Here is a 23048-nt window from a genome sequence, read left to right as displayed (position 1 = left end):
ATGGCATTTGAATTTATGAACTCCAGGAACCTTTGGGCTAGAAAGTTGGGGCTTGAGTAATGTTCCCAGTCTATATTCGGGTAGTTGAAGTCACCCAATATGATGGTGTTTGGTGATACATTTATACCCTCCAGTGTCTTCAGGAAGGCTGTGTGGGTTTCCTGAGTTTGAGAGGGTGGCCTGTAGCATGCTACAAATTGTAGAGCAGTTTTGCCTATGATTAATTGCACCTGGATGGTTTCCGATGCTTCGTGCATAGCCACCAACCTGGAGGTGTGGGTATCCTTGATGAATATGGATACACCCCCTCCTTTTGTGGTATGGTCCAGGTTTTGGGGCCGGAATGCATGATATGAGGTAAAACCTGATAGTGCCGGGGTGCTCTCAGGAGCCTTGAACCAGGTTTCAGTCACAGCACAGACATTAATTTTTCTTGCATGACTTTAAAAATCTAACAGAAATGGGGCCAACTTGCAGTCATGAAAAAAATGAGAAAAAAAAGAAGACTAAGCAAGGTAGAAACTGTATTAACCTGAAAACACAATAACAGCAGGGTCAAAGTTATTCCAGTTTCTTGACTACATTAAGTCTTATTTTATCATCACCATCACCATTGTTGTCATCATCGTTATTATTATTTTTACTGTTATTATTTCATAAATGACCGTCCAGAATGCACCTGGCTTAGGCTACTGCCACTTCAGCTGAGTTCAACAATCCGCAGATCTGCACCTCCCCCCAAGAGCAGCCCATCCTGCAACAACCCCCTCCCCAAGAGCAGCCCATCCTGCAACAACCCCCTCCCCAAGAGCAGCCCATCCTGCAGCAACCCAGTACCCCTCACAGCAGCCCCCTCATCAGCCATTCTAATTTTCCATTATTTTGCTATTCCTCCCCAGTTACCATAAACACTGTTCAAACCTGTCAGTGCACATACTGTTTTCTTATTTACTTCTACAATGATTACAGATATTGAAATAAGATAGCACAAACACTGATAGCCATTTGCTAAACACACAATGCAGTCTCACAATGAAAACAGACTTAGCATGAACAATAAACTTCTCTGCCATTGAAACTCAGATTCATTGAAACAGCATGAAAATCCATTTTCAAAGAAAATGCATCCAACCAATGGAGGATTGAGTTTACCTTTGGGTTGTTTTCAACTATAGGTTTCTTGCACACATTTTTAGGGCCATGCATACATGTATGTGTTCTTTGCTTCTTGATTGTATTAAATTATATTCATTGTATAATACAGCACTACTTGTTAAAATGTGTTTTAAATTTGTAGTTTTGAACATTCTTCCAGTAAGCAATGAAACAAAATGTCTGAACCAATAATAACAAAAAAAAAAAAAACATTGAGAAAGTTTCAATCATAAAAGGCCACTCAGACTTCTGAAATTACAGTCCACCAATATCACTCAATAAGTACTATCTTTGCAGAAGTAAAAGTCATCTGAATAATTCCACATTAAAGAGATCTGTAACTAATGAAGTGGTTGCTACTGGCAAACATTACATTTCAGTGTTTCACTTACAAATTCAATGCCTGCTGCCTTTGAAGAATTGATTGCCTATGTTTTGTTAAAAAAATTGGTAAGCTGGTAATATTGCAATAAGTAATGACTGACAAAATGACAAAAAGTTCATTGTTACTAGGCATCTCGTACAAAGGAGGACACACTCAGGAATGCAGACCCTTTATTCCCCCTTAAAATGCACCAAATAATCAGCAATCAAAAGGGCAATCCTTCTGCATGGAGTGGGAGTAGTATCCACAGCCTTCTGCACCAAAGGCAATTATGCTACTAACACTGCTTTCAAAGTCTATAGCACAAACAGTGACTGCCATTTGATAAACAAAACAGTTAGTTGTACATTGAAAACAGACTTAGCATGAGCAACAGTAAACCTATCTTCCCTTTAAACTCATACTTCCATGAATATGAACTGAAACTCATAATCCCTTGAAAATGCATTTGAAACTCATAATTTCCTGAAAATGTACTGAAACTCAAACTCACAATTCCATCAACAGTCTGGTAGTTGGTGTAAAGAATTCAGACTCTTGTCTCCATTGAAGCTCACAATTTCGTCAGCAATCCGGTAGTTGGTGTAGAGGATTAAGGTTCTTGCCTTCTTTAACCAAATCACAGGGTCAAGCCTGATTAAGTTAATTGACTAACCTCCGCTCCCCCCTAACTAGGGCATTATATACCATACCTCCATACATCCCAGCCTCTCAGCACAAGAAATCTAGACAAAGCTTAAAATAATGAGGGGACAAAGCCTCAAAAATAGGGACATGTTTTAAATACTGCTCTTACAGACCTAGAAAATTGCCAGAAGAAAAGCATTTGTCTTAATATGCATTTTTCTGAAGGAAATGAAGTCTGAAACTTAAATGTATGACACTATTTAGTTATTTCAAAAAACACACATTTTGAAGAACAGTGAACAGGGCAAAAATACAAGACAAATATCTGGACAATCTGCAAAAATCTGGATAGTTGAGAAGTATGCATTCCTCTCAACCTCTTAGAACGAGAAATCTGGACAAAGCCTTAAATAATGGGGATACAAATGCCCAAAATAGGGACACATTTTAAATATTGCTCTTTCTAATTTAGAAAGTTGCTAGAATGACAGGATTTGTGTTAGCATGTAATTTCCAAAGGACATGAAGTCAGAAACTTATATATGTCATTATTTACTGACGTCAGTCCTCTGCAGTCATGGGACTGCATGTCTCATCAGATCCAAACATAGTGAAAGTTTTAAAATATGAGGAAAAGTGTAAGATGGGGGTCTTTGCTTGGTTTAGAAGAAGAATTAGATATCAAGCAGGAATGGAAATTAAACCAGAAGTAGACAAAAATTAAATAGCTACTGAATGTGCCAAAAAAAACAACAAAAGAAAGAAAATAAGGAGAATCATCAGATGAGAAGGAAAGAAATGTGGACAATTCTTAAATGTAGTGCAAAGCACAAGAGATCTCCTGGAACAACTTCATGTTGACCAAAATTTGAAAAAAGAATGGCTAAGGAGAAGTAAATTGAAACCAAAAGATGAAATGTTACTAACAGCAACCCAGGATAGTGGACTGTACACATGCTGGTTTATAAAATCCATTGAAAAGGTGGGAAAAACTGACAAACTCAGGCTGGGTAAAAAAGAACTTGAAATGGTTGCGCATCTTGTTGCTGGGTGTGATTCACTCATGCCAGAGGGTTTTTATACTGAAAGGCACAATAATGTGGTGACTATTACAATGGGGATTATGCATACACCACAATACAGACGTAACTGAGAAGTACTGGCGACATGAACCACAAAGCATTACTGACAATGATGAAGTACATATCACATGGGATCCCCCTTTACCAACAGTTCAAAAATAGATGCAAGAAAAACAAATAGAGTAGTCCATGATAAAAGGACAAAAGTAGCACTGATCATTGAAATTGCTACAACCAGTGATTACAGCGTCTTTTGTACAGACAGACACAAAGTTGTAAAATATCATGTCAGGATTTGCTAGCAGAAATGACAGTAATGAGGAAGAAAGATACTATTTAATAACGAAAGCGCTAATGTTATTAAATTTTATTCTTGGAGTTTCGGTGCATATCTTTTTGTTATTTTGGTGAAGTTTAGCTGTTTTAGTTTGTTTGAAAGTTTGATTAGAGGAAGAAAGATACCCAGACAGTTCGAGTGTAAGTATGGGAGCAATGGGTCTAATAGAAAAATAATTTATAATCATACTTAGATATGCTACCAATACATGTAACCCCATATGAAATACAGAAGGAAGCAATTATTGGCACATTGCAGGTGCTGAGAAGAACATTCTTGGCTAACATCAAAAACTGAAAGAGTACTAATTTTATGAACTCTATCAGTACATTGACTTAGGAATGGGATACAGTCCCATTGTGGTATTAGAAACCCAAAAACTTGAAGAACTTAAGCAAGAGGGCAGAGGTTTTGCAGATTAGTTAATCCTTTTAATGGCATTTAAGGGCCCTTTCTTTGCCAAACCTCCTCTATATAATGCTATAACAGTTCACTTTATATTGTATTCTACTCTTCACAATTTATATCATATTCTACTCTTTACAGGCATTTGGTGGACTCATATGGGGCAGCAGTTCTCTTACCCTTACAGTATTCTCTGTCCTGTAGCCATGCATCATATTTATGGATTATCTACATACAAATATTTCAAGCATTAATGCCCTTCTAGCTTGCCAATATATCAAAACACTTGTTCCCATAATAAGTGTCCAGGCTGTTCTTAAAAATATCTTAAATAGTACTTGCTTTAATGTAATTTGGTAGTCTGTTTCATGCATTAGCTACTCTGTCAGAGAACCAATTAGTATACTTCTCATTCCTATAGAATCTTCTACATAGGTTGTCTGATGACTCTCTAGTACATTTTGATAAGCCCAAACATTCCCAGGGGTGGTTGTCTCTAAATGCACTATATACCCGAATACGATCTTGTCTTAGATATCTGTAAGAGACTCTGTACAAGTTCAGATATTTTAGTCTTTCATAATAACTTAGATTTTCACATCCATGGATGCTCTTGGCATATTTCCTCTGTACTCTTTCCAGTTTACTCATGCTTGTTTTCTTATAGGGTTTCCATATTGTTATTCCATGCTCAAATTTGGGTCTAATGTAACTAACATTTTTGATTTCCTAGACTTTATAAATCTTTTTATACAATCTATAATTCTATAACTATCATTAACCAATTGGTTGATATGATCAGAAAAACTCATAGCTGAATCTACCCATATACACAGGTCCTTAAATGAGTCCACAGTTTCAATCCCTGTGCACTGTATTAAATATTCACATTTTAATTTATGTTTCCCAAATCTCATATGCTTAGTTTTTGATGCATTTATCAGCATATTATTCTCCTCTGCCCAAATGGTCAATTTAGTCAAGATACTTTGCAGACATGTCTTTTCTGTAACACATGCAATCAGTTTACGCAATTTCAGGTCATCTGCATATAGACTGTAGAATACCTCAGATGAAAAAGTTAGGTTTTGATACAATATAAACAAGTAAGGGCCTAGGATGGAGCCCTGTGGGACACCCTGACTGTAACCAAAGATTTCACCTGTCCAGTTGCTGTATGATACTTGCCATGTCCTATTTGTAAGCCATGCAGCTATCCATCTTATCAAGAGTACATCAATACCTAGTTCTACTAATTTATTGATCAGTGTTTTGTGTATGACCCTGCCAAATGCTGAAGATAAATCTATATAAATTACATCACAGCACAGTTTTTCATTCATAGCTATTAATGTATTGTTATAGAACATCATGTTACAAGTGGAAATAGATTTATTTTCAACATATGCATGCTGCTATATGGTTTCAAGTCCCAACCTATCCAGTTCTGACAGTAACTTATCCAGTATTACTGTCTCCATTATTTTTCCACAACATGAAAGTAGACTTAAAGGTCTATATGACTCTGGGTTTGTTCTACCCCCCTTTCCCTTAAAGACATGTTTAATAATCACGTCTCCAATCTTGAGGAATCTCCCTATATTTATATGACCTAGTGAATAATAGATATAATGGTACCATAAGTTCTTTGCTGAAGTGTTCTCGGGTCATTGTTACAAATTCCATCTCCTTCCTGTGCTTTGTTTGGATCCAGTTTGTGCAGTTCTTTTTCAATATAATCTAATTTCATTCCAGTATCTGGGGTTACCTGGATGTCACTAGGACAACGTATCACCCCCTTTGTGGAGCCAAACTGTTTTTGTATAAGATTTTGCAAATATATCTATAATTTGTTGTGTCTGAGAATAAATTTTAGAATCTGCACACAGTTTATTAATTTGTGTGCCTTTACTTCTTCCTATTGTGCTCAATATCTTATATAAATTTTCTTGAGCTTGCCTCACACTATGCTTAATCTGTTTGTCCCGCTTGTTTATTTCAGTTTTCAAAGTTGTAGTTTGACCTCTCTTCCATTTCTTATATATTTTTCTCACCTTAATCAGATATCTTGTTCTTATGGAAATATATCCCCCTTATGTTGTATACCTAGATCCTGATGTTAAACATTTTTTTTTATTTTTTTGCACTCAAACAATTTATCTTTCAAAACCTTCCACATTCCATCTGCAGGTTTTCCACTGAACACCTCACTCCAGTTAAGTTTTACATAGTGACTGTTTTGCTTCCATAATACATGTAATTAACCTTCTGTGCACTGGTTTAGATTTCACTTTGGCAGAATTATCTAGCAACAAATTAACCTTTATAACCCCATGATCACTGCACATCAACCCTGGTAAAACTTGACTTGAAGTAACATTAATTTCTGTAGGAACACAAGCAATGTCTAGTATATTCAGTTCCCCGGTAGGTTCTTTTACAATCTGAAGCAATTGTTGTACTGAATATATGTTGTGAACAATTTCCTTAGTAACATTGTTGAACCAATATTATTGCAGTCTGCTGCTGGTAAATTTAAGTCTCCAGCTAATATTATTCTTCCTTTCTGTATTTCATACAAGAAATGTATGAATTCCTCTAGGTCATCTGCACCTGACTTTGGTGGTCTATACACTCCAACAATTGTTATATGTTCCAGGGTTGTCTTTATTGTCACAGTTACACAGTCTTTAGTATTGGTGTTAACAATGAACATTTAATAATCACAGGTCTCATAACTATCTTTAATCCCTATCATAACACATCCACCTGATTTTTTGTTAAAATGTCTGTTACAGTAAAAGCATTCATACCATGACAGAACTGGTTTCCAGTCATTGTTCTTTAACCATGTTTCAAAAACAATAATAACATCAATCTTATGGGAATGTAGCAAATTTTCTAATAAAAATGTATTATTAATGCTCAAAGTATTAACAACCATCAGAGATGCATCAAATGTTGCTGTCTGTGAAATGTTAAATTTTCGACCTGGCAAAAATCCTGCCTAGTGTTTGTCAAATATTGCAAAATATCTGCTGCAAAAATTCTCTTCCCTGATCTTGACAAATGTATGCAATCCTGTCTGAACATGTGTGCGCAAAACTAGGCTTGGATGCTCTACACATTTCCATTTTTAAAACAGAACATTTTTCCATGTAGGTGTTTATCCAAAAAATCTTTTCATTCACAGAACCTGACTATCCTTTCTATAGGTTGTTGTATCTTTCGGCTTTTCCCGGTTAGGGGTCGCCACAGCGGAACGCCGGTCCACTAATTATTGGCAGTAGATTTTTACGTACCGAGTTGCCAGCTCTGACGCACAACCTTCAACGAAGCTACGCCCATTCACGCATGTCTCCACACAGAGGACGCTTTAGCTGAGAATCGAACAGGCACTATCCTTTCTATAGGAGATTTGTGAAAAATAAATCCTAACACCAGTACAAGCTATACTATCTAAGAGGGCTGTCAGTTCCCTACTAACGGTTAGAAAATCCTTGCGGATGACATCATTTGTACCAACATGAATAAAAACAATCTATATTTCTTTACATTAAGGCATTCCAAGGCTTGTCTCTCATCATCTATTTTTGCTCCTGGCAAGCATAATACTATTCAATGTTCATTATCTTCTCTGCAAATGTAAGTATCAGTTCCTCTAATAACTGAATCTTCAATTACAAGAATATCTTTGCTCTCCAGCTTTGGAGAATCTTCAGCTTATGATACAGTAATATCTGCTCTATCATTTGTTACAAAGGAATGATCTTCATCACCATTAGTCTTATTAATCCCACTGTTTTCATTGCGTATTAAAGTCTCATCCACCTGGTATTGTAAATCCACAGCTTGAGCCATGTAGTCAACATTTGTCTTTCTCTTCTTTTTTCTTACAGTAATGTTCTTCAATCCTTCAACATTCAATTTTGATTTCTTCCTTTTCACCTGCCCCTTGCCTCTTTTTTCTACATTCTCTTTTGGAAAAATGATGCTTTTTCTGTAGACTGAAGGTTTTCAGATATAAAAATATTATCATTCCCTGTAACTTGTGTCATACATAGCAAAGCAGTTTCCTTTTTAGTATGTATTCTCTTTCTTTTACAATCATTACTCAGTTTCTTTTTCTTACTTGTTAATTCTTGTGAATTTCTGCCTTTCTTTTTTTTTGTTTCCTTCTAAACAAACCAGATCCTCAGATTGCTGAATACTTGTATCCAGAATTCCAAAGTTGTCAGGGGCATTGTCTTGTTTCATAGGGGTTGAATGATCTTTGCAGACAATAGATGCATCATTCCTAAATGTGTTCTATGTATGTGTTCTTCACCTAACATTATTTATTTCACCAGTCCAGTCATTAATATATGAAACAACAGTTCTTCAAGCCATGCCAATTGCACAAGTGCACTCATCATCAAGTCTAGATTTACTTCTAAAAATGGTAAGAAAATCATCCAGCCTTTGACACAAAGAACAGATTGCCAGTGTTATCAGCTGTTACATTTAAATATGCACAGCATTTATTACATGCCATTGAGTGGCAGGATTGAGTACAGTGGCAGATATCCTCTTCCTCTCCAGCACACATTTCACTCTTTCATCTGTTATACGTCTGTCCTTGATTTGTAGTATTATTGCTATCTCTGTAGAACTTCGTTCTAGTTTATATTTTCTACTGTACTGCTAAGGAATATGTATAAGTCTCAGTTCTCTCCTCCATTAAACTTGCATTTACTGCCCTTGAGCTTACATAGTTCCTAACCTCAGATTCTCATATACAGTCTTCTAATAGCACAGCCATGTGTCCAAGGTCACAGCACTGTTTATGTTCTTCCTTTCACTTATTGTGTACAAAGGCTGCTCAGCCATGTGTCAGAGGTCACAGCACTGTTTATGTTCCTCCTTTCAGTTATTGTGTACAAAGGTCAACTCTGCAGTTATTGTGGACATCACCCTTCCCTGCACTGATGTTTAAGGCCCAGCTTAATACTCTCAGCTGTTCTTACACTCAGTTCATCTCATTCTGTTTATTACACTGTATTTCTTTTATCATATCTTTTTCTTCCCTCTTCAGTAATAATGTTGAGTTAACAGTTTCTAATTGCCTTTTTGTTTGCTAATTAGTCCTACACCTGACCCCTATTATGTATTTCTCACTCATTGTAATAGTGTTAGTAATATCTTCCCTGTTTGTCTTTTTGTAGATCCATGTCGCTAGGTCTGGGTTTGCCCTATGATCAATTTTCATTCATTACTTCAAAACAGCTTTTGTAAATCATGTCATTTTCTTCAACAAACCTAAATCTTTTTGTACGTACAGTTACCAAGCTTCAACACTATGTCTTTTGTGCACATGCCAAACTCCATTCACCCTTGCCAAACTCCTCCTAGACCAGCAGACACATCACTCCTAACTCATACTTTCCACAGTTAAACTCCACTCACTTCAGAACTAACAATATACTTACTCTTGTGCCTTTATCCTTATCAGACATTTTATTGTCCTTTTGCACTACTGTCTGATGGCACTGAACTCAGCTAATGCCCTCATTCACCCCCCCCCCAACCTGGTATACCCTCAGCAATATCACAGCTTCTTCTTAGAATCTGTGAAACATACACTCCATAAATTTCAGATGTATTTGTTGTAAAGCCAATACACCTGAATCCTATATATGTACATGTAACCATGGTATCTGTAAAATTATACAGACTTTGCTGAAGGCAGATAATATGTTCTTGCCCACAAGATTCTACTTGTATAACTGCTTCTATACTGACCACCCTAGTTTAAGGACTGGAGATAATATGCTACCATTACTAAAAAAATTCAACTTCACCCTTCTCACAGCATATTCATTTAAATCTGATTTTGTCCCTACCTGGCTGGGCACCATCGCACACCTTGAGTATGGCAAACGTTTGCACTGCATCCACCTATCTGCCTGGTCTTCTCTATATACAACTGTAATAATTTGCTTAACCTTTGCAATGAAAATCTAAAGTTAACCTACTTTTATCAGGAGACTCGAATGTTAATCGACATAGACTCAGGCAAGATACACCATCTTCTCTTAGCTCTATATATAGCCATAACCATTTAGCAATAGTTCCTACATATCAAATTTCAATATCTGCACAGATTCATTACTGAACTTTGGTATACTCAATATACAGTACACATATCATTAATTTTTATTTCTGGTCTCTCTGATTAATTGCTGTCCTTTACTGAACATCTGATCCCTTTAAAGTCTAAAATACTCCTTATATCTATAAACTCTTGCAGCACTGTCACCTCCCATAAGGAGGTGGTCCCTATGACTATGTTGCTGTCAATAGACTGGCTGTCTATATACTTCTTCTTTAACCATTTAAAAGTGTTTTTTCTCATTATAATCTACCTCCCTTCAGAATACTCTTTATCCACCTAGAAACAGGCACCTTCACGGAAATCACTGCCCTTGGCTTACTACGGGCATGGAGACTTAAATGAAGCACAGGCACTACTACTGGCAGTTATGAAAGGGCATTTGTAACGCCAGCTACCACAATCTATTCTTTACAGTCAGATGTGAAGCCTGAATAAAAGTTAACTCATTTAATCCTCACCAGCAGGAGGCTAATTGACACCTTTGCATCCTGAGGTCTTCTAAGCCAGGAAACCACTCACTTCCTAAGAGCTTTACTCAAAAATCCTCTTCTGAAAACTCACTTCATTACATTCATAATATCTGATAGATGATATGAGTTACAAAAAATGTAAAATTATTTTAGCTCTTTGATACAGCATGGACTATACACTGGTTTAAGGATCAAAGGTCTATTTTTAGATGCTGATTTTGTCATAAAGATTTATGACGGAAAAACTGTTTTGTTTGTCAAAACTACCAGTGTTATGACCAAACAAATTGTTATATCTCTGTAAGTGTAGAAGGTAGATCCAAATATCAGTTAAGAGAATTGTTCACATGTTCAAGAGGTTTCCAATGTTGTATGACAAGTGTGCATAGCATACTTCTGTTTTGTGATATTGCTAGATCTATGCAAATTACACATATAGTATTTTCACAATATTTCAAAATAATATTAATGTATAAAACATTTGTGCTAGATGGCACGTGTCAGTGGCAACAGTGTATGTCTTAATGTTTTGTATAAGACGGTACCATTTGTATGCCTATACATCACACAGCATTTATAAAATTAATGCAGTTATGAAAATATAGGTAATAGTCAGAAGTGCTTTTCCAAGAGAGCATTTATATCTTAGAATGTCTCCACGTTGTCCACCATGTTTTAATGTTATGGTTTATTAACAAACACTGCTTGAATACACCATCTCCAACATGACAATATCACTATTTTTGCATTATTAATATAAATGTGTACGTCTTATTTTTTTCATAACATTTTGCAAGCATTCCTTAAGAACTCAAGCTCTGCCCGAGACATGCTGTCCATTTCTCTGGCATGTTTGGCAATGTCGGCTTGTAGATGCGACTTTGTGGCCTTAGTTTTTTGTATGTACCTTTACCAGGAGATGTTAGAAGCAGTGATGAGTATACTCAGTTCAGGAGTACAGGGTAATCTCCTCTAAAGATGAGTATACTCTTACAGAATACACATGAACTCTGCTTTTTAATGACTATACTCTTGTAGGAAGCAATAAGTTAAGACAGGAAGTCCAAATTCTGTCAAACCCAAAGGTCTTGTGCACTCAACCATCTAAAAAATACTGGGATAATATTATATAATTTTCCCTATTCTCTTTAGCCTGTCACTGATCCTGCTACATTTTCCCACATTCCTTCTACAAAATCATTTTTCTTCACTATTATCTCCCATTCCATCTCTCGCCATTTATTAGTATTCTCTCTTCTGCTATCACTAACACATTTTCCTAATTCTGCTGTCTTCTTAAATGTCATTTCAAATCGTCTGTTTTTAGAAATATTGTTTACACAGTCATCACTTAACCTCCTACTTTTAGCTGTTGCCGGGCTGATCCATTTCAGTGTAAATTCTTTTAAAAAACTGCTCAATACATCATTAAACTTCTCCCCTTCTTCTTTATACTTCCTCTTAGTACAACTATAATTGCCCCTGAATGGAAGATCACCACCATTGTTCCATTGACTAAAGTCCCTTACCCTTTTCTTTCTGGTCAGTATCACCCTATAGTGCTTGTAGCTCCCTAGCCATGGACTTTAAAAACAGTATACATTAGCAAATTCTAAACAATACTAACAGCTATACTATCCTCAGTAATGCATAACTTTTTTTTTGTTCTCTGGATATTCCACAGTGACCAAAAAATCTTCTAAAAAGCTAGCTGCTTTATTGGAATGCTCATCATTAACTGAACTTGTAAACTTTAAGTTAGATGTGTATGCTCCAAGGGTTAATAGCAAGCCTTAATCTAAATGGGTTGTTTTGGCAGCAAGCAAGCATAAACTGCTAGGATCTGCATTTATTTGTTGGATATCACTAGTAGTTTTTATGAGCATAGTACTGCTGACATTAACTGTAGAGTATTTGGCTCTATGTCTAAACATTACTTATAGGTTTCACAGCCATGGTGCTGCTGTGACTAACTGTAGAGTATATGGCTGTATGCCTAGACATCACTAGTAGTTTTTCACAGGCATAGTACTATTGTTACTAATTGTAGAGTATTTGGTTATATGTCTAGCTATCACTAGTAGTTTTCACAGATATATCACTTATGTCACTAATTGTAGAGTATTTGGCTGTATGTCTAGTTATCGTTAATAATTTTACAGGTATAGTACCGCTGCCATTAACTGTAGAGTATTCGGCTCTCTGTATAGTTATCACTAGTAGTTTTCACAGGTATAGTACTGATGTCACTAACTATAGAGTATTTGGCTCTATGTCAAGTTATCACTAGTAGTTTTCACAAGTATAATACTGCTGTCACTAACTGTAGAATATTTGGCTCTATGCCTTATTCTAGAACATAGAGCCAATGTTCTACAGTTAGTGTCAACAGTACAATGCCTGTAAATACTATTAGTTTTATCAGAAAACATGTACATTAAATCTAGCTAACCATGCCATCTTTATTGACCATATAGTTGAAACAGACACTATCCCAGATGCCTTCATGGTTCCAAAATTATCTCTCAAATCATCACTTTACTGTCAATGTTAGCTCCTTTACTTCATCTTCCACACACCTTCACAATGGGACAGTACTTGCCCCCTTTTTCTCTATCAACACAGCTATACACACTGAGCTGAGTGGAGGAGGGGCACTGACCACAACTCTGATCTGTGATATATAACAATAAGTATCCTGGGGGGGGGGGTTGCTTATTTTTACTAGTTATTGCTTATTCTAGCCATTTATAGCACTTTTTATTGTTTGCTGTATACTTTTTATTGTATTTTATTGCTATAAACTAATCTGCGTGGTTATACTAAAATTGTCTGCCCAGAGCCTGTTAAATAATGTTTGTTACTGTCACACTGTTTATAAAGCTTTATTAGCTAGTTACAGTCACACTGTTTGTAAAGCTTTTTTAGCTAGTTTCACTGTGTGAAAGGTATTAACTGGAAATTTTCTCCATTTGTTAAGCATTTGTCTGATTTCTTGCCAAGGAGTGTATCATATAACTGATTTGTTTGCAGTTAAAAGCATTCTCTAGAGTCTCCTTACTCCTTTATCTATTTAAAACTTTCATTTAGTGGCTCACTGCTGTTTTTCTGCTGTGATAAATATTTCTGTAGTATTTTCTGCCTAAAATAGTGCAGCTAGTAGTTATTGCATAGTTTTCCACCCTCCCTCCCTATTGGTGTCTTGTTCATATGCTTGGTGGCTTTGCAGTTGCCTGCCCCACTGTAAATTTGATCTGGGACACTCCTCCCCATCTAGTATCATTAGCTTATTCTACCTAATACAGAGAGAACATTTGAGAAGGCCAACCCCCATAGTTTCTTAACCCTGAATTATCTTCTATTCCTCCTTTCTCCCTTTCCACTTTACTTAAAAAATATTCAGCTGTTTTTTTTAATATTTATGTTTCCTCCTCCAACTCTATTACTTCATCTTGGTTTTTCTGCTATATGTTCTCTAAATTGTTCAAATGCATCTTCTCTGCTGCATTTACTACTGCTGTTTTTAGTCTGTTTAAATTTTAAGTGTTATTTAAGTTCTGCAAATCCAGTTTTGGTATCCTGCAGATCACAAGAGCAACGGGAGGAGAAAGAGATACTCTAAGTGCCTCCATTTTGATTTTTTTCATCATTTACTGCTCTCTGGACTTTTTTTTATTGTTGTTATTTTTAATTTATCTGCATTTATTTAAACTGTATTTGCCATGATATTGCTACACACTCAAGTGTGCTAGCTTGTATTGAATTTAAAGTGTTTTGCTAGCGTTTTAACTGCTTTTCTGCAAAAAAAGGGAAAAAAAGGTTCTAAGCTTGTTTCCCACCTTTCCTGTAACTAGTCTAGTCCAGATACAGATTTTCTGTATGCAGAACTGTTTTTTAAGTTTCTGAGCCCCCCAGACCGTTCTGTGTTGGAAGGAAGCCTTCTAGCTTATTATTGGGAGTGGTAAGCACTAGGTAGCCTATCTACCACAGGAGGAGTGGTTTCTGGCCCAGAAATTGTAGTTTATTGGCCATTAAGGCAGTTTTTCTGTCTCTTTCAGGTTTCTGGTTTAAAAGCCCATCTTTTGTATGACACAGTGGCACTCAGCTGAGGTAAACTATTACCAGTGCCAGAAAGTCTACTCTTCAATTTTTCCCTTGGAATGTGCTTGTTCTTTTACGTCTTGCACTTCAATTAGCTTAAGCAGCTAGCACTTTAACAGGCTTTTGCAGCATTTATTGTCGCACACATAGGTGCTATCAGCACTAGCTGTTCCTACGCAGTAACAGCACCAGTACTTATTAGTTATGACCACCCCTCCTGGTATGATTGTAGGGCAATTTCCAATGCTTTTTCCTGCTAACCTGGTGCACTTGGGCATTCTGAGACAGTGTGGCAACTGTCTAATGTACACAGACAATGCTCTCCTCTTACTCCCAACACTCATACATGTGAGAGATGCACTTATATCACCAAACTGGAAACACTGCATGCTCCAGCCAAGACCGGACTACCTGGTCAAGAGGAGAAGGTCAACACCTGCAATTCACTACATAAAACACACAGCCCTCCAAAACACCCACCATCACAACCCACACATAGAAACACAAGCCATACACCCACCTTCGCAGAGGCTCTCAATAAAAATTTACCCAAACAACAGAGACTCCCGAGAGAGAAATGCACTCAACCACCACAACACAACACAAACCCCAGAACACATAGCTCACCACCACAGTGTGCCCCTCAACCTAAGTTCTTAATGCAAAACAATTTGCCCAAAGTACTAATCATAGGAGACTCAATTGTGAGGCACACTGATGTCCCACTCACTAGGTTGAACAAGGAGAAGATGACAGTCAGTTGTCTGTCAGGTGCCAGGATCCACCACATAACACATGCACTCAGGTCACTCCACAAGTACAAATATGACTCAGTCATTGTCCATGTGGGTGTGAATGACCTGAGATGCACCTCCCTGGACTACATGAAAAGAGATGTGATGTAACTCTTGGATTATGTGGCCCAGGCAGGTATGACCCTAGCCCTGAGCAGTATTCTACCATCACCCAGAATGATACCACAGTACTAGTAGAAAAATGATTGACTTCAACAATTGGCTAAGTTCTGGTATCATTATAAGGTGATCCAGCATCTGTCTGCCTGGGACGACAGGATTGACAGACCTTTATGCTTTGCCGGAGAGGACCTGCATCTGTCACACCTCTTGCCACCCCTATAGTGCTTTTTAGGCAGTGTTCCAAAGACCAAAATTCCACCATAACAACTACAAACAAGTGCAATCTGAGGGTTATGCTGCTCGATGATAGAAGTCTAAATGTTGACATATGTGCTGTAATGGAGACCTGGTTTAAAGAGGCAGAAAGTAGCCCTGCGCTCCCAGGCTACAATTCATTCCATACCTTTTGGCCCCAGAATATGGCTGGAAGCTCCAAAGGCAGTAGTGTCTCCATATTCTTAAAGGATATGCACACCTCTAGACTGGTATCCCAGCATAATACATCCAAGATATTTCAGGTACAACTAACACTGGGTAAGATGGCAATACAAGTCATAGCCTGCTACAGAACCCCAAACATGTCCCTAGACTCTCACTCCAAGTTCCTAAGCACTCTGGAAGTTATCAAGGTCCAATCCAATACTCTCATACTGGGTGACTTCAACTACCATTCCATCAACTGGGAAAATTATTCAAGTACCAATGTACAGGCCCAACGCTTTCTGGAATTTATCAGTTCCAATGCCCTGGACCAGCTCATTCTGACCCCCACTAGAGGAAGCAGCATCCTTGACCTGGTTATCACCAACATGGGAGACCATTGCTACATAACTATAGTCAATTCCTCTCTGGTTAAATTTGACCACAAACTGATCTCCACTGAAATCTCCATCTCACCTACACCCCCCCCCCCACTAAGGTGATCACCCTGAAAAACTACTCTAATGCCGACTTTGGGCTCCAAAAACAGAGGTGGCTAACTTCTCGGCACCCATGCCAGTGGAAAATAGCTGCATGACTGCCGAATCATACACAAATGCACTGTACAAGCACGTACATAAATGCTTGGACCTTGCCATACCAAATAGAACTAAGACACTCTCCTCCAAAAAAAAGGAAGCCAGTCTGGTGGTCCCCAGCCATCAATAAACTCTACAACAGAAGGAAAAGACTGTTGCAGGAAAAAATGAAGTCAGAAGACTAGAAAACCTCCCTTATCAGTCTCAAAAAAGCTGAGATCCCTTATCAAATCCTTTAAAGTTAGCTATGAAGGCAGAATTGCAGCTGACACCAAAAACAACCACAAAGCTTTCTATAGCAATATCAAAAACCTCCAAAGCAACACCCAGATTTGCTCTGAGTTATTGCACAATGGCTCCTCCTATATTGAGCCAACAGATATAGCCAACATACTGGCCGATAAATTCAGTGCCAACTTTACCCCCCCCCCCCAAGGCCCTATCACAATACCAGAAGAAAGCCTGGTACCCACTATTTCTGCAGCACAAATAAAAGCTGCATTGTCTAAAGCCAAGAATACAGCATCTATGGGACCTGATAATATCCCTGGCTGTGTCCTACATGAGCTATAAAATGAACTGGCACCACATTTGTGTGCCCTGTTCAGTCACAGCCTTACCTCAAGCTATGTCCCTAACGAATGGAGCACTGCTACAGTCATCCTGCTCCATAAAGTGGGAGCAACTAGAGACCCTGGGAGCTATCACTCCATTAGCCTGTTAAGTCTGGCATGCAAAGCTATGGAATGCATCATCATGGAATGCATCATCATGGACCTGTTTGACAAAGATATAGGCAATCTCCAAACTCTTGATCCAAAACAGTTTGGCTGTGTCGAGAGGAGATCCTGTCTGCTGAACCTGGTTGACTTCTTCAAGACAGTCACCAAGGCTGTGGATGAGGGTAAGGCAGTGCACATAGCCTACCTTGACCTAATCAAGGCCTTTGACACTATTCCCCACGCAGGTATCATTGATGAACTTGCCAAACTAGGCATTAATCCTTACATCACAAGGTGGATTGCAAATTGGCTCACAGACAGGACCCACAGCGTGAAAGTTGGGGATTCAAAGTCAGACTGTTAACCAGTCACAAGTGGAGTCCCATAGGGCTCGGTCCTGGGCCCTCTTCTGTTTGGCATCTACTTCTCAGAAGTCCAGGCCAACACAGAAGGACTCTGGCTGACCAAGTTCACTGATGACTGCAAGCTAGGAGTCATTATCAACTCCCCAAGTGATGCAGACATCCTACAAAAGGGCCTCTCTGAGACCAATGACTGGTGTCAGAACTATGACCTAAAGCTTAGTGCCAAAAAATGCATTATCATCCCTTTCGGAAAAAACTCAGTTCCCATGAATTACCACATTGATGGGAGCCCACTGAACATTGAAGGGGCTCTAAGAGATCTGAGCACCCAGGTCGACAGCCACCTTACCTTCGACCACCACATTGCCACTGTGGTCAGAAAGTCCTTCTATGTGGCACATCTTATAACCGAAGATTTTGCATCCAGGAAGAAAGAGGTCATCATCCCTCTCTACTCATCCTTCATTAGACCGATCATTGAATATAATGCCCCATTTGGCATGTACCTGACCAGACACCTACAACAGCTGGAGAGGCCAAAAAAGTACCTCACAAAAAGGATCCTAGGCTTAAACACATGTCCTACATGGACAGACTCAAGAAACTTCAGCTGTTCTCAGTCTCTTATCATCTACTTAGAGGTGATCTCTGCTTGACTTACAAAGCCATGTCTGACCCAGTGATACTTGAAATGCTACACCTAAAGAAATCCCAATCCCCCTGTGCCACATGGTCCAGAGATCACAACCTCATCATTACCACAATTAACAGAACATGCTGGAGGGACAGATTCATCCCCCAAAGACTGCCCATACTTTGGAATAAGCTTCCCATTCATATCAAGCAGAGCACCTCACTGGCCCTCTTCAAGAGAAATCTTGACGAGTAGATGGGTAACAGAAAGTTCACCCCAGGGATCACTCCAGTTGCCCTACTGGATAGGGGCACTGTGAACTAACATCGGGTGGCATGGTTCCTGGGCAATTTGTTTAGGCTAGGCTTATAAAGGCTCAGTTGCCTTTAGCCTAGTACACACCTATGAACCTATGAACAAGCTACCTTATGATATTCACCTTCTGCATTTACGGCATGCTGTCAACATGGTACTATTCCATTCTAATCACTCTGTACTAATCCTACAGAAAAACCCTTCAAGCAAACTTCTTGTCCCCCACTAAACGGATTAACAGAAAACACCTGCTACTAAATTCTATCAAAACTAAATCCATGTTTGTTGCACATCCAGAAAACTTGCCAACATTTCTAGATCATAAAGATAAGCCAATAAAAATAATAACAATAATTTCTTCCAGTACCTAGAAATCTAATTTGACTCTCTCTGAGATTCATTCAGCACCTAGACATCATTTAAAAACCATAATTCACTCCTATTCTGTAGAGAAAAATAAAAATCCACTTTCTTTCTTATACCACTCAAAATGTCATAGGCAAAGATCCTGTTTTAACAACTAGAATACTGACTCAAAAAGAAACACATCAGCAATTCTTTCCACCTACAGTAACATCTGAAATTTCAACACCCTCTCCTCACCTCATGAGCATTACTGTAGTACCCTTAAAAGGCCAAATGGCTGGCAGTTAAGCAAAGATGCTACCTGCTACCGCATTCTCAACACTTCAAACTATTAACTAGCTAGACATTCTCTCATTTAGATTCAAAGTTCATAAGCCAAAATAATCCTTACAACCTGAGCTGTCAAAACCACCCTGAATCCCTAGCTCCAGCTTGCCTGATACTGACCACTGTTTCTCCATTTTAGACCCCAAAGTCTCAGAATATCTCTCACCCTTCCTGAAATATATTGCCTACTATCCAGCATTCAGGTCAGAGTTCAAACCTGACTGAGCAGCTTAAAAAATATTCTAACTTGCATTTTTCATGAGGTGCTCGCTTCCACTGGAAAGGAAAATGGTATAACATTTCTGGTGATGTATTCTAATGTTTCCATATTTGTTTTCTGCTAAATAAGAAATATTTTTTTCTAATTACACTACTGTGCATCAGATTAATTCATTCTGCCTTAGACACCTGCCCTTGTGTCCTGAGAGTAGTTGCAATCATCATTTGTGCAGTGCTGAAAGTGACGTGGCAGTCGTGCTAGTACTTATGGCAGAGTTAGTGTTACTCATGTAAGCTATTATTTCCACTGTGTGTTAGGCCCTTAATGCTGTTCTGTATTGCAGTCTGCTGGTCCTCCTCCACCCTTTTATAAACTTTTTTAATTATCTTTTTTCTTGTTGTAATCAAACACATGCTGCTGAATAGGTCCTTAATACTGTTCTACCTTGTAGTCTACAGATTCCCCCTCCCCATTACTTTAATTTTTTTCTGTTTTATTTTTCTTGTTGTTGCAAGCATTAGCATCAGTCAAGTCAAACACATGATACTAAATATGCCCTTAATACTAGCCTGCATTGCAAACTGCAGACCCCCCCATTTTTTTACAGTTCCTTTTATTTTAACCCGAGACATTACTCTAGTGAAACACATGCCGATGAGTTGTCAGATATGATATTTTCAGTAGTTGCACCGTGCATCCTGATTTATAGTAGGTAAAATGTGTCATACACAATGTCCCCTAAGTCATTCTGGGTGATAGTGTCCATGATTAGGAGGCAGTGTTAGCATGTGAGCCTGATGTTGAGTTGCTATGATGATGTGATCTACTAAATGTAAGTGATTTTACAGATAGTGACCTCACAGTGCTCAGTGACCGGCACCTTGAATGAGAAGTTCTGCAATGTGTAGACAAACACAGGCAAGACCTGCCTGACTTCTTTTGTGTTACACCCTCCACAATTTTTCCAGTACATTCCTGAGAATCACATGGTGTGCAACCTACTCTGCCTGCATGTGTCCGGACAGTACCCCATCCACATCCTCATCCACCACTGTTTTATACTTGACTTTGATTAGTCCTGATCAGTGTACACATGGAGGCAGAAGTGGCTGGTGTGTGTGTGTGTGTGTGTGTGTGTGTGTGTGTGTGTGTGTGTGTGTGTGTGTGTTTGTGTATGTGCCACCATACTGTGCACATACCTCTCAGCTGTACAGATTTTCACAGAATGTCCATATTTTTGCCTCATATTTTTGGTGTGTTCCTCCTAAAATCTGCACTTTCCTGGCAAATAGTTGAGGACTGAAGTCATTAAATAATGACAAACATTTGGGTTTAAGACTCCACATCGTTTGGAAAATTCATGCTAATGCAAAATCTATTTTATATCAACTTTCTAAGTTTGTAAGAGCAATATTTAAAATCTGTCCCTATTTGTCCCCCATCATTTTAGGGTTTGTCCAGATTTTTTGCTCTAAGATGTTGAGAGGTATGACTGTGCATGAGTGTGACCATGACATAATCCCTATTCTCTGCCATTTTATTGCAATGGTAGAAATCATCACATACACCTTTTAGTACTTTAACCATCTCCAGGTGACTCCCTTTGGCAGTGGATTGAGCCTGAACAATGTCCCAGCACACCTTCTGCTTGGCAGGCAATGCTTTCCATGTGTTTGTAGGTAGCTGTGACCTGTGCCTGCACCTGGTACTCCTTCCCAAATGTGTTACAGTTGGTGCTGCTACCTCTGAGATCATGCTGTCATCCTTATGGTGATTCAGTGGTTGAGAAAACACTGGTATTGAGATATATAGGGTCTCTCCCAGTACCACCTGCAATGTAATATCTTCATTTACTTGTCTGTATGGCCCTACATCACTTCCTGCAGAGTTATGGACCAGCTGTAGGATGTGTGCTCCTGTTATTACAATTGGGGACTCTGTCGCTGTCCTCAGCCTGTGTTATGTTATCATCGTCAACAGCCTTTCTGCTGTCAATATCTTCCATCTGTCCTGGCAAAGTGGAGCTGTGCTGCAGAATCTGTGAATGATGACATCATTACTAAGACCTTGGAGCACAGTAATGAATGCTGTCTGATTAAGATATGGAGGGCACTTACCATTTACACTCAGACCACTTTCCTGATGGGCAGAAATGAAGGGTTCACCTAATGGTAAGAATTATCATGTGTTACATGTAACCATTTAACCTGTGTAGTAAGTTTCATTATGTGAATGTATCACGAAGGAGGCACTAACCTTCCTGACTGGATGACTGTGGTTGCTGCTGAAATTGATTACTGGGAGTGGCCACACCTCCTTTGATTATGCCTGTGGCATCTTCATTGGTATCCTAATCATCTCCCCATATGCAGAAAAGGTATTCCTCAGGTGTTAAAGGGATAAGTGTGTGAGGTATCCCATCAGTACTGCTAAGGGGAACTGCACTCTGATTAGCTTTTGCTCTTGCATGTTCCACCATGTTGTTGGCCCTTTTTCTAAATTGTATCATTGTGCAGTTCCTCAGTCCGACTGCATTTATATCGAAAACCACTTGGTCCAACACTTTAGCCATCTCAACTTGTTTTTGCCCTCCTTTCCCAAGCAGGCGCTTGCTATATGTCCTGAGAACTCCCATGAGGATGAAATTCTTCTCAGGGCTGAAGTTGTTTTCCTCTGTATACATTCCTACTGCCACATCACACATTCACCTGAAACAGCATAGCAGTACCCCCAGTTAAACTTGATTAATAATAATGAAGCCTACTAATCACATCTGCAGCAAAGCACTGAAACATCCAGTATCAGCATGTATTTATTATCATCTGATCAACACACCACAATACAATGTTCAATGTTCTCTTCCCTTGTCTTTCTTGTGCATATTACACAGCTCTGTATGTACAACTAATAAATATTTCACATTTACAAATCCTGTAATTACCACTCCTGTCAGTGACATCAATATACAACAAATGCACATTAACTTCACTTTACCCTAAAACCAATGAGTGTCTGCATAGTAAAATTGTCCACTGAATTGAATGTCCATAGTTTTCCAGTAATTCTTAAGTGTAAAGCATTTGTTAGCTTACTTTAACAACTTTGCACTTTCCCACATCAATTGCCACCAAGCTTGGCTGAGCACAGTTAAATATGTTGGATGTATAGCTATTGGCAACAACTGAGGCCATTCACTCACTTCTTATACAAATGAAGAGTAAAATGACTTTGGGTACTCATGGACACAATGCACAAAGTGGTGCCGAGCAAGTGAATGCATGACAGAGAATAGAAAGTCTCCCTCAAATATAACTATGCCAGAAAATTGGAATATATAGCTGCAGTGACTTAGCATTTAGGCTGGAGTGTACTGAACCATGTTTCACATACATCCTTCAAACTATGCCACACCTTATCACTTGTTAACAATCATTTACTTTGAATGAA

Source organism: Protopterus annectens, chromosome 7.part0, assembly GCF_019279795.1.
Source record: "Protopterus annectens isolate FY-2018-M chromosome 7.part0, PAN1.0, whole genome shotgun sequence".
In the NCBI taxonomy this organism is placed as follows: Eukaryota; Metazoa; Chordata; order Ceratodontiformes; family Protopteridae; genus Protopterus; species Protopterus annectens.
This window is presented reverse-complemented; position numbering follows the sequence as displayed.